The 7,975-nt window shown below is 37.2% G+C and overlaps 1 long non-coding RNA gene across 1 annotated transcript; it reads right to left on the bottom strand.

The window, feature by feature from the left end:
- Positions 1-721: 721 nt before the first annotated feature.
- Positions 722-1,278, bottom strand: LOC121261861. The gene is made up of 3 exons (XR_005940017.1): positions 1,041-1,278; positions 866-930; positions 722-789 (listed from the first exon to the last, which is right to left on the bottom strand). It is a non-coding gene; the product is annotated as an uncharacterized LOC121261861 (long non-coding RNA).
- Between the last annotated feature and the right edge of the window lie 6,697 nt (positions 1,279-7,975).

Raw genomic sequence — 7,975 nt, forward strand, 5'->3', positions numbered from 1 at the left:
TCTGAACTCTTTGACTACTTAACTCACTTAGTTTTCTTCATCACTCAAATATTCTCTACTGACTTTGGTATTGGAGTGACCCCGAAATCACCGGAACCCATTCTTATTCTTAGCTACAGGTCCTGAGAGTTTGGTTATCGTGGTACTACTCGGATTGCGAAACACGACATCAACAAATAGATTGAGAAATAAGAAAAATTTTGTTAGTCTGATATATGTTTCTCGAATTTTGGTCCTTTTTTCTTGTTGATATTTTTCCATTGTTTCAGCTTGCTATCCATGGAATTTGATTTTTTAAAGGTTGTCATATTGTTGAGACAGGTTCTTTTTTGTATATTTAAGCAACCACAATATATAGTACTTTATATGGATCGGGACTTTTAGATATAATACCTTACAACCATAGGATGACAGTTAAAGACATGCCCAACACCAAAACCTAGACCTACATATATATGAGCTGATCTATTAAATTTACATTACAAATCAGAATGAGCACCAGTTACCAAGGAAAATGCTGTCTTTGCCAATTAGCTAAGAGATTTCAAGTGGCTGCTGAAGTAAGAATAAATATAGGTAAGAATATTTAATGAGAAGTCATATCTTTTATATATATATATATATATATAGGTAAGTCATATCTAATAGACAATTTTCATGCACATACTTTTCATGCATATACCACAAAATTAAATCATAAGTTATAAAGTTTCAACAAATATAAGCAGAAATTAAAATTCAACCATATCATTTGGGTAAAGGTTGTGATCCATTCACTCCAAATTGCATCTTTAAAGAATAAATAAAAAATATTAATGTGACATCAATATGACTATTAAAAATATCAAAAGTTTAGAAATATTACACTTTCTTGACTCCCAACCATATTTTGAATCCACTAATGTCAAAAGCTGAGCTGACTGGAACAGTCTAGTGATATATAGATAACAACTAAAATATGGCAAATATAAGTCTATCGCATGTATGTGGCAAATCCTTGTCTAAGTAAGGCAGCAATTTTGTAACAAAGATATGTATACCTTCACGTTTCCTTCAGCAGCAAGATCTATCTCGGATGGGCCAAATAAATTCCTACATGTGTTTTGGCCTGGCGTATCTCCTCCATCTCGCTAATAATCAAGTAACAAGTAAAAACTCTATATCAGCACAATATTTGCATAAATAAATCAACCCAAATAAACATGTATGTGACAAATATTCTTGTTATTAAAGATATTGAACCTCTTTACGTTTTCCCTTTACATTGGTTTTCTTCGTCCTCGCTTTAACTTTCTACATTTCTTGCTCCATCCTAGATGCTCTCCTAAGAGATGGGGGTCTGCCGAGTACTTGCTGCGAACTACCAACTGTAGTTGTGTCCTTTGTCGTTAAACCAACATTGGAATCCGTTTGGATCATTGAAGGGGGTTCTTGGTTGCCATGATATAAATCAATCATTGCATATAACTTCTTAGTTGCATCTTCAGTATGCTCTTTTGAACCCGCTGCATGAGTAATCATCTAATAACAAATATTCAACAGACTTGAATATCTGTTAGTATCTTCCCGTTGATTTCCTGTGTCATAGGTACTCTGGATTAACGTGTATCTCCGTTTGATGTTCGTCCTCTATCGATCTAAAATGTACTTATCTGGCAAGTACTTTATCCCGTTACATTTGAATATGGCCAAGATATGCCTACACAATATCCCCTTTATCTGAAATAACCCACATGAACACTTAACATCACAATCTTCCTCATTAAAGTCCACATAATATGTAACATGTTTCGTGAATTCCTCAACACAAATTTCATCTTCTACCAATAGGTCTTCTTCACACCATCCAGTCTAAGTGGAGATGGATCCATATCGAGCACACCCATAATTTGCTGCTGAACTTTCCTGAATTTTACATTCGTGTACAACTCTTAGAATCTCTTCTCGATTTGAGATCTAGATATGTATGGAATTGTAACGCTAAATGAGTGGAAGTGCGAACTGATTTCATTCTCGATTTTCTTTCTCAAGGCATTGTCAAACTGGTCAACAAACTCTTTCAAGTTTGTCTTCGTATGAACATATCCGTCAAAAAATGCATTCATGCTTTCGCTCCGTTGTGTTGTACTCATGCCAGCCCAGAAATACTCCTTCAAAAATACCGGTACCCAACGTGTGCGCTCAGCGTACAAACTTTGCAACCAGATATTCTCTTGCAAGCTGTACGTGCTAATTAACTATTCCCACGATTTCTCAAACTCTTCAATAGTTTGAATGTCATACACATATTTCATCAGCTGAGTTTTCAGACCACTTTTATAGGCACGATGGGAGCCAAGCTTCTCGGGGACTTTTTTCAGTCTATGCCAGAGGCAAAATCTATATCTGCTTTTTGGGAATACAATAGCAATTGCATTTTTCATTGCTCTGTCTTGGTCAGTAATAATAGTTGGTGGGGCTATACCATCTATACACTACAGCCAAGTCTGAAATAACCATGTAAAAGTCTCTGCATCCTCACTGGAAATTAACCCTGCTCCCAAGAGAATCGACTGCCCCATGATGGTTTACACTAACAAATAAAGTAAAGGGCATCCCGTATCTATTTGTCAAGTACATGATGTTAAATGTTACTACATCACCAAAATCTTGATAAGCTGCCCTACTGCGTGTACTGCCCAAAAGACATTCTTTAACCTCCCATCATCACCTAAATTCATCAAGGCAAAGAATTCAGGATTCTTGTACTGCATCCTACAAAAATAGTCTCGAAGCGCTCCAGCACAACCTACTCCAAGTTATAGATGTCTTGCCTTATCGATGTAATTGCGACAATCTTTTTTCAAAAATGGGAGGTTCTCAAATCCTCCCGCACCCACAACAAGAGATCCAAAACTCTTGTTCATTCGAATGCTAGCTAGGTCATTAGTATCTAGTACCCTTTTTACGGTCTCACTAACTTTGCGATTACATCGGAAGAAGCGGGATTTCTGTGGACTCAGTCCGTGATTGTGGGTATTATGTACTGTGGTCAACCGCATATTTCCCTTAACTTCTAAGGCATTAATCCTTGCCTTACAATCAGTCTTTCCTGTCGGGGCGTGGTTTGGCGACATTCATTGTCCTATTCTGAGCTTTCCCCCCACGGGTACAACCAAGAATGACATATCTGACACTCTCTTCGTCATCCCTTTCACTCCTTTGTGTCATGGATCCAAACTCGCATTTCTTAGCATATAACTTATAATAGCTCATTAACTCCTCAAAAGAATCAAACTCCATCCCTGCTTTTGGCTCTTCAATCATATCACAACCATCCATTTGGTCTAACGGAGGTGTCTCGGCAATGCCATCGCCAGTTTCTCCTGAATTTGGCCTATCCTCTTCACCTTGTTCATGAAACCTAGAGGAGGAACATGGCGCTTCAGTTTCCCTACACTCGGGTGTATCCTCTTGGAATCTTTCGGTCGTTCCAGAGCTTGTAGCCATGGGAGGAGTCGGAGGTCTCATCCCATATTAAAATGGGTAACCAGTATTCTGTTAAAAAAGAAAGCAATTAAACTTCCAAAAAAAAGGAAAAAAAAAAAAAAACAACGAAGTTGCATCACCATCTGAATGTTGCTTGGACATTGGTATGCATTTGGATATGTGATAAAAGTCGATGACCATGCAAGCCCTGGTCCGTAACCGTGCATGTAATTTGGAAAGTTTGGAGTAGTTGTTGGGATGTCCTAATATAACAATAATAATGATAATTAGCAAGTACGAGGTTAACAAACTTCTAACAACTATTAAGAATCATATAACATACCGCGGTTGGGGGATTTGAGCTACATGGTGTTGAGAGAGATAGGTTTTCTTTCCCTTTTTCCATGCTAACATGCTGCATTAAAAAAAAATTGTACAACCATTTTTATATGAGCAAAAACATTCAAAGAATTCAACATGTTTGAAAAGAGCGGCTTTTTAAACTTTTTGCAACAATTTAAACATTTAATTTACTTCCAGAACTAATTGTTTTATGTAGACAACCATAGCAGAAACAAGTTAATAATTCTACTACAGGGGTTGGCAATCATCCAGATGAAAAGGTAATTTATAGAGTTTTTCGTAACTACCTACGACGGGCACATGCCAATGCTAAAAAGTAAATTCGAAAACATGGTACAATCGAAATTTGTTTCATATATATTTACTACTAAACCAGATTCCAGTACTATTTTAAGCTCTGTTTTGGCATATAACATGCATTATGGATCTCAAGTTTCTTAATTGGACAGTTTTGGAGCTAGGACATTTCGCTGAATATTCTCTCCACAAAAAATTTGTTGCATATATGTAATGTCAAATTCCTTGCAAGTACTAAATCAAATTCTTTTCTTCCTATAATTAAGATAAGTGATAGACCATAAAAAGAAGAAGGAATTACACTAGGGTATACATCAAAAGCTTCTAATCAGGAGATAAGAGTTGTAAAATTCCAGAACCATAGACTAGAAAGGCATAGAGTGGCTGAGATTCAAGGGTACAGTGCATTAGAAAGAAAGTCTTGAGTTCCTGGATGGTCCTTGCTTTGTCTTCAAAGCTTCACTCATTTCTTACGTTTCATATGCACCACATCAAACAAATCAAGCTGATTTTCCCAAGGTCTCACTATGATGGCGACCAACCCACCCTTTCTCGTAGGCTAACAGCTCTATCACCCAACAAGGCATCACCCAACTAAGTCCATATAAACTGAAAACAGTTTGCTGTAGCATACTAGCTACCTCTTACTTATACAACACCACTTAATCACCATCATGTGTCTCTTCTCAAGTTGTCTAAAGTAAGGATCTTCCCAATTGCAGCCGTCCAAACAAAGAAAGCTGCTCTCAAGGTATACTTGCTCCTCCAAATGGACTTCCATGGAAAGGCAATGTTGTCATGGGGAGTAAAACATAGCTTGAAAAAATATCTTCAAAACAAAGGAAATTTATCCAATACATTCAAAGCATAAACCAATCTATGATTTCTTACCACACGGTGAAGAAGAAATTAACCCAAGTTTTACATAGCAAAACCAAGATCCCTGACCCATTTTTCCCAAATTTGTTACCATTCAATCACACATACAATAATCTATAATCACAACTAACATGAGTATTATAAATTAAAAATTTACATAAATTTAGGAGCATAGAAAACTTACCAGTTCAAGTCCTCAAAGCTTGAGGGTCGGTATATATATATACCTGTTGGAGGATATGGTTTAAATGGTAGGTGAAAATTAAAAAACAAAAAAATTAACAAGGGATTTGCAGACCTGAAATTGAGGGAGAAGAAATGAAGTGTAAAGAAGAAGTAAAGGAAAATAAAGGCTACGGGTAGTCTTTCTGGGCAAAGCTGATTAGAGGAAAATGGAGGTTATGGAGACTACGGGTAAGTCATTCTTTTTTTGCAGTGCTTGAACATTTTCAAAGAAACTTGAAGAAGAAGCTAGCTTCTTTCATCTTTTCCGCACTTATGCTTCTTCGTGTTGTTGTTGTTGTTTTTTTTTTTTTTTAAATTGATGTGGAAATTAAAAAATATTATTTTAAGCGCCGACTGTGCGCCGTTTGCAACTACCGACTGAGCGTAGAAGAATTGATCTGGACAAAATCCTTAGGCCAGATCTTGAATTCAATTAATCTAACTAGGCCTAGAGCCCATCGCCAGCCCTATCCTTTGAGTAGCCCGTAAGAGCACCAGTAGTGGCTCAATAAAATCAAATTTTAGATAAAAAATAGCTAAAATGTAAAATAAAGTGCAATAATGAGCTCAATAAATAAATAATAATTTTAACTTCAGATAAATTCACTGACTAAATTTGTTGAACTAAAGGGCTTGCCAAATATTTTTTTTGGACTAAAATATTCCCTCCATGCTGCTTCTTCTCTCTTGCTGCTTCTTCTCTTCCCAAGAAATTTACACAGCCTGCATTTTCTCTCTTCCTTCCACCTCTTTCAGCTTGAATAAAACCCACGCAACGAAACAAAACCCAAAGCCAAGTCTCCCACGTATCTCTCTTAGTTTTTTTTTTTTTTTTTTTATTCTCCCGAAAATTGATTTCACAAGGTTTTTAATTTGGAGTTTTTCCAGAAAATCTCATAGGTGGGTGTTTCTCTGTTTTGGGATCCATGGGAAGGTTTTCCATGTCTAGTGTTCAAAATAAATGAAAATGTTACAATTAATATTTTAATAAAATAATGATAGATTTATTGAGTCTATTATTTGATGGTGTTAAAAAGTAGCTAGCTAAATTTATAAAAATGAATTCTCTAGCCAAATTTTGACCAAAGTTTATTGAGTCAACTACTAGTACTCTAAAGCTCTTACCTCTCTTGGAACAGATTGATATCCAATATATTAGTGAGAACTCACTCTTTCGCCATTTTTGGCATCCAATTAGCAATGTGATTTACTTCTGAAAATAAGAGCCATGTTAGCAACAATAGTGTGAGGAGGAACCCTCTGGAGAGTAGTCTAGGCCCAAAGAGATTAAGTTGTGAAGGCCCCAGGCCCCTAAGGCAGAACCCCAAAGCAGGTCAAAAGTCCAAGCCAGGAAGCCATGTTCCTATCCCACGACTCGCCTGCCCATCCAGAAAGGCCTTGGCACCGAGCTCGGCCGTCAAGGAGCCAATCATAAGGCAACGATTGCCTGGGACCTAGGTGGACTTCCAAGCCCTGTAATAGGGCATGTAGCGGACAACTGGAGCAAAGCACAAGCGGCTGAGTGTGTCCGATCGTGGGCGAGACAGGCTAAAGATACGCCACATTCAATGCGTGTCAGGGAGCCCAACACGCAACGACATGCTGCCAAAGGTGTCGTGGCACGGCACAACCACGACCTGACATACTGCCACGACAAGAGGGTGGTGGCAGGTCTAATCCGAGCAAGGCCTGACATTCCACGATCTACCTCGGCAGTCGAGTCTAAGCAATGTATAAATACAGCCATCCTTTAGGGGAAGGCTCTCTGAACTCTTCGACTACTAACTCACTTAGCTTTCTTCATCACTCAAATATTCTCTACTGACTTTGGCATTGGAGTGACCTCGGAATCACAGGAACCCATTCTTCTTCTTAGCTACAGGTTTTGAGAGTTTGACTGTCGTGGTATTGCTCGGACTGCAAAACAAGACATCAACAAATAGATTTAGAAATAAGAAAAATTTTGTTAGTCTGATATATGTTTCTAGAATTTTGGTCCTTTTTTCTTGTTGATATTTTTCCATTGTTTCAGCTTGCTTTCCATAGAATTTGATTTTTTAAGGGTTGTCATATTGCTGAGACAGGTTCTTTTCTATATATTTAAGTAACTACAATATATAGTACTCTACATGGACCGGGGCTTTTAGATATAATACCTTACAACCATAGGATGACAGTTAAAAACATGCCCAACACCAAAACCTAGAGCTACATATATATGATTAGCTGATCTATTAAATTTAAATTACAAATCAGAACGAGCACCAGTTACTAAGGAAAACGCTGTCTTTGCCAATTAGCTAAGAGATTTCAAGTGGCTGCAGAAGTATCCTTCCTGCTAACTGTGCCTTTTTGTAGTGCATGATCTCTTTCACTGACCTGGCCATGGGCTATAAATCTTGCGTCTCCTCAGGAGAGTAAGGGCAGAGAAGATAAAGGTGTATATTCAATTGGGCTAATTTGGTGTTCTAGGATTTTCCTTTAAAGGATCCTGCTTCTAGGCTACACATCGTGTACAGCTAGGCGTGCTCTTTTGTGTAAATTATACTCTTTTTTTCTTCTTTTTTTCAATCATTTTTTAAATATTTTTAATTTTTTTTAAATTACAAATTTATTAATAATTACTTCTTTAACTATTATATAAAAAATATATACGAGTGGTTAAAACAAGAAGGCAAACCATGCATGTGACAAGTAAGCATTTTCCTTGTAAATAACGGCTCAAGCGATATCATGTGAACTT

This window comes from Juglans microcarpa x Juglans regia, chromosome 4S (assembly GCF_004785595.1).
Source record: "Juglans microcarpa x Juglans regia isolate MS1-56 chromosome 4S, Jm3101_v1.0, whole genome shotgun sequence".
NCBI classification, from domain to species: Eukaryota; Viridiplantae; Streptophyta; class Magnoliopsida; order Fagales; family Juglandaceae; genus Juglans; species Juglans microcarpa x Juglans regia.